The following is a 12,448-nucleotide window of genomic DNA, read 5'->3' as shown; positions in this document are numbered from 1 at the left end:
TGAAAGACCCACCTTTTTCTTTCTCACTCGGCAATCAAAAAAGGTTCCTTTAGATGACAACAGAGGGGACAGGCAACAAGAACCATCACTCAAAAAAGGGGAGGGCAAGTTCTTCCCTACCGGGTCACATTGGGGCTCCACCAGAACTCATCAAATTGATAGTCTACAGTGTTTCTGGATGTTTCAGACTGAAGCTAGCGTCAGCATGAGAGCACCACCATCTCGTAGCTCCATCGTGGCCATTCCGCAAGCAATCATGGCAGCCGCTCCCCACCGGAAGCCTGCGGGAGTCGGGGGCCCCCAAGACTTTTGTAGAATCTTCAAGGCTGAGGGGACACTTTCGAGAATGGAGCCCAAGCCCTAGCAGACAAGCGTCCGAGTTCCAAGGTGTCCCAGGGCCATTTTAGTGGACCAGGCCCAAATCCGAAGAGCCGGCCGCCATTTTAAGAGTCCTGTGGCAGCCGCTTATCGCTGCACCGCAAGAGTGGGCGCAACTCAACTACATGGTGAGCGAGACGCTGTAGCCGCAGGAGCGGGCGGTAAACAGCTGAATGGCGGATGAGGCACAGTGTAGCAAAAGCGGGCAGAATGGCAACTGAAACGGTAAAGGGGCGCCCCACTACAGCAGACGAGCCTCCACCTGGGGAGGCCCGTTCACGCCGCCCCCCCCCCCCGTGGCGCCCCACGCCGTTTTTCGGAGCAGCATTGTAGGATACCAAAACCAGTGCGGCACCCAGGTGACATCACCTGGGTGCTGTCCAGAACTCAGCACGTTGTGCTGCCTTAGGACTATTCGCACAACAGACCCCTACTGACGAGGCACAGTGCAGCAAAAGCGGGCGGAAAACCGCTGAATGGCAAGTGAAACGCTAAAGGGGCGCCCCACTACAACAGACGAGCCTCCACCTCGGGAGGCCCGTTCATGCCGCCCCCCCCCCCGGGGCGCCCCACGCCGTTTTTCAGAGCAGCATTGTAGGATACCAAAACCAGTGCGGCACCCAGGTAACATCACCTGGGTGCTGTCCAGAACTCAGCACGTTGTGCTGCCTTAGGACTATTCGCACAGCAGACCGCTACTGACCATTGTTGCTTCTGTTTTAAAAATATTTTTTTAACGTGTTTACTGTTTTTGTTGCGTTGTATATATTTATGTTATTAAAGTGTTATAATCCTACTACTTTGTTGGAGTGCTATATATTTTTAATGTGACACATAATTGTGAAGACTTTGATGTACAAAAAGGTATCCCTGGAATCTTCCGCTTCAGGCTCGGTCCCACACACCCTCACAGTGAGAATCCCCTCCCCAATCACAATACAGGATGGTTATCAGATAGTAGGAACGCGTGTGGTGTGACGGATCTCATCGGGTGGGGTCCTTGATCTACTGTAACTCCTTTGAAGAGGGGTGATTCTTTACAGTTGAGGCCATAAACTACATCCGCAGGGCTACGTGATAGCCTGGGACCGGCCTGAACAATCGGACACAGAGGAAGAGGAATGTCAGAGGGTGCGGTAGTGAATAGGGTGAAAGGGTGGTGTCGGGCAGGCACAGGGTGTGATTCTCAGGGAAGAGCAGCGCAGATGGGGGGAGGTTTATGGCCCATGCATAAGACAGAGAGCGGGGGTGACCAGTGCGTGGGGGAGATGCTTGCTAGGATGGGGAGCCATGCTGAGGATCGGCGGCGTGCAGAGAGTGGGTCTGGTCAAGGCATCTAAAATGGCTGCCGTGCACGACAAAAGTGTGGCATTGGAAAAAAAGCAAGATGGCGCAGACAATGTTTATCAATATGAATTAATTTATAACAATTATTTTTAACAATATATTTACTCGTAGTGTCAAAATGGCGGTCAACACTTCCTGATTTCCTTCGAATCGAACGTTAACAGACGTCACGATCGGCGGCGTGCAGAGAGTGGGTCTGGTCAAGGCATCTAAAATGGCTGCCGTGCACGACAAAAGTGTGGCATTGGAAAAAAAGCAAGATGGCGCAGACAATGTTTATCAATACGGATTAATTTATAACAATTATTTTTAACAATATATTTACTCGCAGTGTCAAAATGGCGGTCAACACTTCCTGATTTCCTTCGAATCGAACGTTAACAGACGTCACGCAGCAAAAAAAAAAAAAACGCTCACGCGCAGCTGCTGGAAGACAAGTATCAACATATTTGAGCCTCCTCAGCCACCCTCAGAAAACATAGGGGGTCAGGATACGTCTCCCGTACCCCCTTATATCCATTTCTCACATTGTTTTTCCTCCATCTTGTAATTTAATTAAATCGAAACACAAAATGGCGAATTCCCGTTTCACGTCCCGGTTCACTACCCAGTTCGCGAACCGGAAAGCGCTTCTACCGCAAAAAAACAATATTTTTTTGTTTGCCCCACGGGACCCTTTAATAACCCCAACATCATTCCTAGGGGGTCAAGAAGGGTCTACCTTGCTCCCTTTCATTAAATTCCTCCTTTGTTTTTCTCCTCCTCTTGTCTCTCGATCCTACCGAGAGACAAGATGGCGGCCGCTCCGGACTGTTTAGAATGTTGACAGACACCGGAGAGCCAATCAGCTTCGCTACGCAAAGTTCCGTTACGCGAAAAGTTCGCGAACCGGTGCGCTATCCGGGACGCTGTCACAGATATATCTGTTTTTTAAAACGTTAATTTCTCAAAATCCACTGGAGCACATATATTGGGACCCAGCAAAGGCACATCGGGCTAACAGTCCCTACAAATTTGCCGTTCGAGCTAAAAGTGAGGCCAAACGCCCTATGGAAAACTCAATGTTAAAAACGCGTTTTGGGAATCCCCTTTTTTCTCGCCCCCCCCCTGACGAAACCCCCCCAAATTTTCAGGGGCTGCTCAAAAACAAAATGTGCCATTTTACTGAACATTTCAGCCGATTCCGTCCACAAACGCCAAAGTTATTAGACATAGAATTTTCAAAAGGCCCATAGAGAAAAAATCCTAACTATATATACCTACTGGCGACTGCCAGTAGGTAATATATATATATATATATATCTATATATATATATATGCAAGGTTTGGAACTGTGCTTAACCTGTCTGCAGCACGAGGAATAAAATAAAGAAAAGGAACTGGCATGTCTTTCTGAGGCCCAATGGAGGGCTTAAAATAACCGGAAAATGAACACTGTTTTAAAATATTTCATCTGCAAGCAAATTACACAGACCCCACTGGAGGGGAAGAATTGGGCACAGCACAAAAACTTCAAACCCCAGAATGCACACAAATTTCCACACCTGTTAAGTGAGGCCTTGGAGAGGTTAATTGAAAAAGAAAAAAACGAACTGAAGGCTGGAGGGTGTGCTGTGCTGATCTGTGGCTGACAGACTGTGTTTTCCCTTTGAAAAAGAAGCATGTTGCTTTGAAACGCGTCAGGGAAGGTAATGAACAATTGGAAAGCTGAGCTGGTTTCAGAAAATAAAGGGTTCTGTGAACTTATTTTTCGTGGAGTGGCGTCCTTAAGCAGCGGGCACTTTTGTTGGAATTTTCATACACGGTAGCCTCACCGTGGAGGATGCACCGCCATTAAATGATGGGTCTGCAAGGTTTGGAACTGTGCTTAACCTGTCTGCAGCACGAGGAATAAAATAAAGACAAGGAACTGGTATGTCTTTCTGAGGCCCAATGGAGGGCTTAAAATAACCGGAAAATGAACACTGTTTTAAAATATTTCATCTGCAAGCAAATTACACAGACCCCACTGGAGGGGAAGAATTGGGCACAGCACAAAAACTTCAAACCCCAGAATGCACACAAATTTCCACACCTGTTTAAGTGAGGCCTCTGGAGAGGTTAATTGAAAAAGAAAAAAACGAACTGAAGGCTGGAGGGTGTGCTGTGCTGATCTGTGGCTGACAGACTGTGTTTTCCCTTTGAAAAAGAAGCATGTTGCTTTGAAACGCGTCAGGGAAGGTAATGAACAATTGGAAAGCTGAGCTGGTTTCAGAAAATAAATGGTTCTGTGAACTTATTTTTCGTGGAGTGGCGTCCTTAAGCAGCGGGCACTTTTGTTGGAATTTTCATACACGGTAGCCTCACCGTGGAGGATGCACCGCCATTAAATGATGGGTCTGCAAGGTTTGGAACTGTGCTTAACCTGTCTGCAGCACGAGGAATAAAATAAAGAAAAGGAACTGGCATGTCTTTCTGAGGCCCAATGGAGGGCTTAAAATAACCGGAAAATGAACACTGTTTTAAAATATTTCATCTGCAAGCAAACTACACAGACCCCACTGGAGGGGAAGAATTGGGCACAGCACAAAAACTTCAAACCCCAGAATGCACACAAATTTCCACACCTGTTTAAGTGAGGCCTCTGGAGAGGTTAATTGAAAAAGAAAAAAACGAACTGAAGGCTGGAGGGTGTGCTGTGCTGATCTGTGGCTGACAGACTGTGTTTTCCCTTTGAAAAAGAAGCATGTTGCTTTGAAACGCGTCAGGGAAGGTAATGAACAATTGGAAAGCTGAGCTGGTTTCAGAAAATAAAGGGTTCTGTGAACTTATTTTTCGTGGAGTGGCGTCCTTAAGCAGCGGGCACTTTTGTTGGAATTTTCATACACGGTAGCCTCACCGTGGAGGATGCACCACCATTAAATGATGGGTCTGCAAGGTTTGGAACTGTGCTTAACCTGTCTGCAGCACGAGGAATAAAATAAAGAAAAGGAACTGGCATGTCTTTCTGAGGCCCAATGGAGGGCTTAAAATAACCGGAAAATGAACACTGTTTTAAAATATTTCATCTGCAAGCAAATTACACAGACCCCACTGGAGGGGAAGAATTGGGCACAGCACAAAAACTTCAAACCCCAGAATGCACACAAATTTCCACACCTGTTTAAGTGAGGCCTCTGGAGAGGTTAATTGAAAAAGAAAAAAACGAACTGAAGGCTGGTGGGTGTGCTGTGCTGATCTGTGGCTGACAGACTGCGTTTTCCCTTTGAAAAAGAAGCATGTTGCTTTGAAACGCGTCAGGGAAGGTAATGAACAATTGGAAAGCTGAGCTGGTTTCAGAAAATAAAGGGTTCTGTGAACTTATTTTTCGTGGAGTGGCGTCCTTAAGCAGCGGGCACTTTTGTTGGAATTTTCATACACGGTAGCCTCACCGTGGAGGATGCACCGCCATTAAATGATGGGTCTGCAAGGTTTGGAACTGTGCTTAACCTGTCTGCAGCACGAGGAATAAAATAAAGACAAGGAACTGGCATGTCTTTCTGAGGCCCAATGGAGGGCTTAAAATAACCGGAAAATGAACACTGTTTTAAAATATTTCATCTGCAAGCAAATTACACAGACCCCACTGGAGGGGAAGAATTGGGCACAGCACAAAAACTTCAAACCCCAGAATGCACACAAATTTCCACACCTGTTTAAGTGAGGCCTCTGGAGAGGTTAATTGAAAAAGAAAAAAACGAACTGAAGGCTGGAGGATGTGCTGTGCTGATCTGTGGCTGACAGACTGTGTTTTCCCTTCGAAAAAGAAGCATGTTGCTTTGAAACGCGTCAGGGAAGGTAATGAACAATTGGAAAGCTGAGCTGGTTTCAGAAAATAAAGGGTTCTGTGAACTTATTTTTCGTGGAGTGGCGTCCTTAAGCAGCGGGCACTTTTGTTGGAATATATATATATATATATATATATATATATATATATATATATATATATATATATATATATATATATATATATATATATATGTATTACCTACTGGCGGTTGCCAGTAGGCATATATAGTTAGGATTTTTTTGAATAGGGATTTCTGTAAATTCTATGTTGAATAACGTTGGCTTTGAAGGACTGAATTGGCTGAAATTTTCTGGAAAATGGCACATTTTGTTTCTGAGCTTCCCCTGAAAGTTTGGGGGGGGGTTTCGTGAAGTGGGGGCCGAGAAAAAAGGGGGTCCCAAAACGTGTTTTTAACATTGAGTTTTCCATAGGGCGGTTGGACTCACTTTTAGCTCGAACGGCTGAATGGATTTCTATAGAACTTGGCAAAATTGTAGTGACTGGTAGCCCGATGTGCCTTTGCTAGGTCTCAAGATATGTGCAATAGTGGATTTTGAGTAATTTAGGTTCAAAAAAATATATATATCTGTAAGCGCGCCCCAGTACGCGCACCGGGGAGCGCTCCAGCCGCGCTACGCAACTTGCACGCGGAAAGCTGATTGGCTCCCCGGTGTCTGTAAACATTCTAAACAGTCCGGAGCGGCCGCCATCTTGTGTCTCGGTAGGATCGAGACACAAGAGGTGGCCAAAACAAAGGGGGAATTGACCATACGGGGGCAGAGTAGATCCTCCCTGACCCCCTAGGTTTGATGTGTGGGCTTCAAAAGGGCCCCGCGGGGCAAAAAAAAAAAATCTTTTTTTGCGGGGGGAGCGCCCGATACGCGCACCGGGAAGCGGTCCGGGGAGCGTACTATGGGGAAAAAAGAATGATAGACTTTTCAAATATTGTATGTTTATTGATTGTTCTTTTTGTTGTTTTTTTTGTTTTATTTTATTTAAGTAGCAACATGTAGGTACCAATGCAGAGTCTAAAAATTAATATACACCGTCTCCTTTGTAGATATCTTGCATGTTGTTTCAGAAGTTATTGTGGTATATGGAATTCATACCATAGTCTGTCAGGAAAGCAGAAACAATATGGAGGCAGGAGATGATAAAGAGATGATAAATACACATTTGAGATAATATAGTTGGAGACAGGAAGTAACTATGAGCAAATTTATTACGTTACACAAAAAAGTTGCACAGTATATTTTAAGTCTCACTTTATATTATATGTTTTGGGTACAATTTCATAATTTTGATATAAAAAAGAATAATGTGTCAATCAATTTTAACTTTTAAAAATTTAATTTATTGTTCTGATTTTTCAAAATCTAAAAGAATTTGTAACATTAATTCATCTGGAATGTCCTCCTTTTCATTCCATGATTCACATTCTTCAACACATTTAATTAAGTCTTGGTCTAAAGTGTCATCCAAAAACTCAATTTCTTCATTTTCTTCCTTAGGAGTGTTTTCAATCTTAATTTGAAAGGAAATATTATTTTCTTTCTGTTGTGCTTCCATTTTCTTGCTGTAAATTACATAAAAAATAAATATATCAGTAGAGATGGGCACTGTTGGGTTTAAGTTCAAACAGGTACTTGTGAGTTTTTAACAGTGAAGTTATCTTTGGGCACTGTATGGTTTCAGGCAGAAAGTAGAACTATTCAAAAGTGCCTGTGATAAAGCCTGAGTAAATTCATAATTATACCAGAGAAGCCTACCTCAATCCATAATTTTAACAGAGAAGTCTATCTCAATCTATAACTCTTACAGAGGGACAGTATATAACTATCTGAAAACGTTTTCCCAAATTAGCATAACATAGTTCTCCTTTCAAATTTTTAAAATAACATCTTACCTTTCAAAAAGAAGTTTAAGTTGTCAGTGAAAATGCTCTTGAAATGTACTTCGGAAAGTAGTAGTCAAAATGGCTGTGTTTCTCTCTCTTTCTTTATATATATTCAGGCACATAACCAATCAAATGTCATGAAATAATAGTAGAAAATGAAAGTAATATTTTAATTGGTTGTCAATTCTAACACTTCATATGTGTTTTTGTCATGTAATTTACCTCAGGATATTTAGACAGGGCTACAGCCCAAATGTCTCAATGGAATTCCATCAAATTTTGGCAAATGGTAGGGACTGCTATGTAGTAGGGCCTATTCTATATTTGATGAAAGTGTCTCTAGTGGTTTTTCTGTAAATTACTTTCCCACCTTTTTTTATCGAGCGCTTACCGTTTCCCGCCCCGGTACGCATAACCGGTAGCGTTACGGGTGTCCTCCATTTTGTGTTTCGGTAGAATTGAGACACAAGATGGAGGACAAAAAAACGTTGGGAATGTGTAGAAGAGGGCACAGTAGACACTTCCTAACCCTCTAGGATTTCTGAGGGGGGCTTAGGACGCTCATATAGGCCAAAAATAAAAAATAAAAAATAAAAATCGCAGAGGGAGCGCCCGGTACACGAACCGGGCATTGCTCCGGGAAGCGCAACAAAGAGAAAAAAAGAAAGACAGGGTGTAAAAATTTTAGCAATTTTGATATAAATGGAAGGTAGTTCTGAAAAGAACTGTTTTTTTATTCTTTTTCTTGTTTTTTATTTTTTTTATTAATTCTTAGAACAATTGTTTGATTTTTTAGGATTTTTGAAAACTATTTTGTGTTTTTTTGTGTTTTTTTAGGGGAAATAACAAAAAAGCAGGGTTAGAACATGTCTCAACAGGAGAAAAAAAAAATCAAAAGGAATCAATGTTTTGTCTTCTTGTTGCATTTATGATTTTCTCCAGCTCGGATAATCAAAGTAATTCTCTTTTCTCTAAAACTGATAGTTCCTCCACAATATATACAAACTATTTTGTAGTTTTCAAAATGAGTTTGAAAATTGTAGACCATTTCTCGGCCTTCTGGTCCGGCGAATGAGCTTTGTCCACTGGAGGTGCTGGGGATGACATTTGGGGGGTTGGCAGCAAGATCCCTTACTTGTGCTTGGGATTGGCTCTGCAATGGTGTTTCTGTCAGGAACTGCTTTACTTGCTCTTCCTCCTCCTCCTCTTCATCCTCATTATCTTCCTCTACACCAAAGTCCAGTGTTGGAGGTGATCCTTTTGGTGGTGGTGGTGGTGGTGGTTGCTGAGAAGCACCAGCTGCAGCTAAAATAGAAGCCATTCTAAAAAACAGGTCTTGCTCTCTGGAAGTAGAAAGTAAGAATGAGGTAAAAAGGTGGGGGCTTTCATCATTTTGAAAAAAAAAGGTTCAGAACCAATAAAAAGTGTTATTTTCAGGTCACATGACCTGTTACGCTTACGTTACGCGCCCCGTGCAACGACCTGGAGCGCTTCCTGGGTGCTGCATGTCGCGCTCTGTAGCGCTCCGGAGCGCTTCCGGGTGTGCTAACGCAGCGCGTCATAAGACGCATCACGCGGCAACGCGATACATCGCGCTTACGCGATACGTCGCGCTTACGCGACGCGTCACAATGTTGTTTTCTAACGCGGCAGTTGCGCTAACGGAACGTTTACCGGTTCACGGACTGGGTAGCAGCACCAAATTGAGCTAACGGGAAGCTACCCGGTGTGCGGACCTGTAACAGAACAAAAAAAAATAATTAAAAATAAAAATATACATTAAAAAATTATATTAAAAACATATAAAAAATATTTTTTGATTAAAAGAAGAATACATTTTACAGCTTTTGATATTTGCTATTAAAAAACCATTGAAATTCACTGAAAAAAACCATAGGTTATAGACCATATATAGTTAGGAATTAGCATTTACAAAACCTTGAAAATTCACTGAAAAAACATAGGTTATAGACTATATATAGTTAGGAATTAGCATTTACAAAACCTTATTTTACTCGCACAAAACCATTGAAATTCGCATATATAGTTAGTTGCAATAACTATATATCGCGCACCTGCAATACACTGCTGATGATGTCACATATTACATCATTCATGACATGGTCAGTGACATCACTGATGACATCACTGATGACAACTCAAATGACATCTATGACAACATCACTGATGACATCATTCATGTGATAATACGATCAACCTCTTCAGACTCTAATATAACCTTAGAAACACTCAGAGTAAACAGGCACTCACAGATTGTCACTCATCCATGGAGTTACTCATACACCTAGTCAGTCATGCAAAGAATCAATCACACCTCCATTTCCTCAACTATACAGTTATACACACCTTACTTATTCAAACCCATCCTAACACATATTTACTCTCTTATACAATCACTGATACAAGTTTTCAATGATCCATGCAGCCACTCACACATTCACTAGCTCTTATAAACAGTTATTTATATATGTCAACTCTCACATGTACTGTGTTTTACATATGTACTTACTTTGACATGTAGCACTTAGATATCCATTCACTCACCAATACACTCATGCACACAGTCAACCACCCATACAGCTGTTTCCACATGCAGTTTTGAACCCATACATCTAGTGAATCAACTGTTTACACATCTATCCACAGAGTCACACACCTCCCAGACACCCACACACACACACTCACTCTCCCATACAAATACTTGGGCAACCAATCAATAGCCCATATAGTTACTCATATAGCTACTGATCAACACATGCAGCAGTTTACAGAACAACAGATATAATGATGCACAAATTAAGACAGTTTAGTCACTAACCCATGCACTCAGTGAGACACATTTAATCACTCTCTCATACAGTCAGTCATGCACCTACTAAATCCTTCATCCATACACTTATACATCCACTCATTCTTCAATATGTAAAACATATTTTAAATTTACAGAAACATACAGTCACTGGATGATGTCATCAGTGATGTCATTTGAGTTGTCATTAGTGATGTCATCAGTGATGTCACTGACCATGTCATGAATGATGTAATATGTGACATCATCAGCAGTGGATTGCGGGTGCGCGATATATAGTTATTGCAACTAACTATATATGCGAATTTCAATGGTTTTGTGTGAGTAAAATAAGGTTTTGTAAATGCTAATTCCTAACTATATATGGTCTATAACCTATGTTTTTTCAGTGAATTTATATATATATATATATATATATTCTGCTCAAGGTTTCCACCAGGTTTACTATAGAAACCACGCACTCCGGGGGTAGTTCTTAGATGTTTAATTCAAGTATTTGCAACAGACGCGTTTCGGCTCTCCGCCTTCCTCAATGTTACAAACATTGATGGAAGACGCCATGTTTTAACAGCAATCTCTGCGTGCATAGATGGTGAAAACAAACAAGGGACTACGATCATGCGCCATATTGGATGTTGTTCACATTGTACGTTACATTCTGTTCAAGTACATAAATAATTTCATGGTAGCTCATTTATTCAGTTACGCTACGAGAATGCCTGAATTATTTCATAAGCAAAGTCAAAGCTTCTTACGCTCACAATTTATATTTAAATTATACGCACATTTCTGCGATCACGCTTTCACGCCGTATATCGGCTAGATTACACAACAATGCCTGGGTTACCCGTTCTCCCATACAGTCATATCACAGTTCGCTATTTCGACATATAATATTCATAGAACCATTCCGGACTGCTCTCACATTATCTAGTGGCAGTGTCCGTTACGGACAGAGCCATCTTGGAATTCCATACCCAGATTGCAGTATACCATTTTGCCGTGTATCAGCATGATCACTGTACTCAAACATGATATCTGACATTTTTGGTTAATAAGGCCGTGGATCGGCAAGTCTCCCTTGACATATAATTGTTTTCCCAAAATCTCCTTTACAATTACTCTTTTTCCGGTTTCATGTTTCATTAGTTCAAAAATTTCACTATGGAAAGGTCACTCATGCATCCTACTACAATTTATCGTTGATATCACAGTATTGAGGATTTTATGAAACTGCACAATTCCTAAGTTGGTGGATCTATTCCAGTGTCTTCATATGTGGTTTACGAAAAAAGAATTAAGTATGAAATCAAGGCTTCATATGTTCATTGGTTTCATTGCTTCCATGTTAGTGTCACACAGTAATATTAACTCGGTTTTATAGTTACATTGTTTGTCACTCAGTTTTATATCCGATTCTCCAAATTTCAATGATTGTCATTCAAAATCCAATATGGGATGCCAGTTCCTCTCCCGCATTTAATCCATTAGGATATTTAGTCATTAACTCTATGATATATCGAGACTCAAGTCTTCTTAGCCGGTGGAGTCTGTCTCCCCCTCTGGTGCTCTCGGGTATGTGGTCCAGACCAAAATATTGTAGTTGATGTCTATTACTGGAGTGTTTCTCTTGGAAATGTCGGGCAACAGGATATGATTGATCGTTTTTGTCGATTGCCCTTAAATGTTTCAAGATCCTAAGTTTTGAAGGCTTGATCGTACTCCCGATATACGATAATCCACACGGGCACTTGAGACAATATACTGCATACGGGGTATTGCAGGTAAGATATTTGTTAATTGTTTTTATTATCCCTGTGTCTTGTATCTCATAGTTCTTTACTCTTTTACTGTTTGCACAGACTTTGCAATGATGACATGGATTAAAGCCCTTCAAGTCTGCAAGCGTATTGGGCTTCCTTTCTATTTTCTTTAGATGGCTTTTCACCAGCATATCTTTCAGAGACCTGGATTTCTTAAAAGTTACCAAAGGAAATGCAGGAATATCATCTTTGATGCATCTGTCGGTCTTTAATATATGCCAAATTTTTCTAAGCATATGTTTCAAAAAATTCGCTTCCGCCGAATATGGGGTTACCAGCCGGAATTTACCCATTTCGGTACTATCATCAAGAGAGGTTTGCTTCTTATCTATTAATAGACTTTGTCTTTGTAATGCATTAACTTT

The sequence above is a fragment of the Lissotriton vulgaris genome, chromosome 3_1 (genome assembly GCF_964263255.1).
Source record: "Lissotriton vulgaris chromosome 3_1, aLisVul1.2, whole genome shotgun sequence".
Lineage (NCBI taxonomy): Eukaryota > Metazoa > Chordata > Amphibia > Caudata > Salamandridae > Lissotriton > Lissotriton vulgaris.
The sequence above is the reverse complement of the archived record's forward strand: the minus strand, read 5'-3'. Positions refer to the sequence as shown.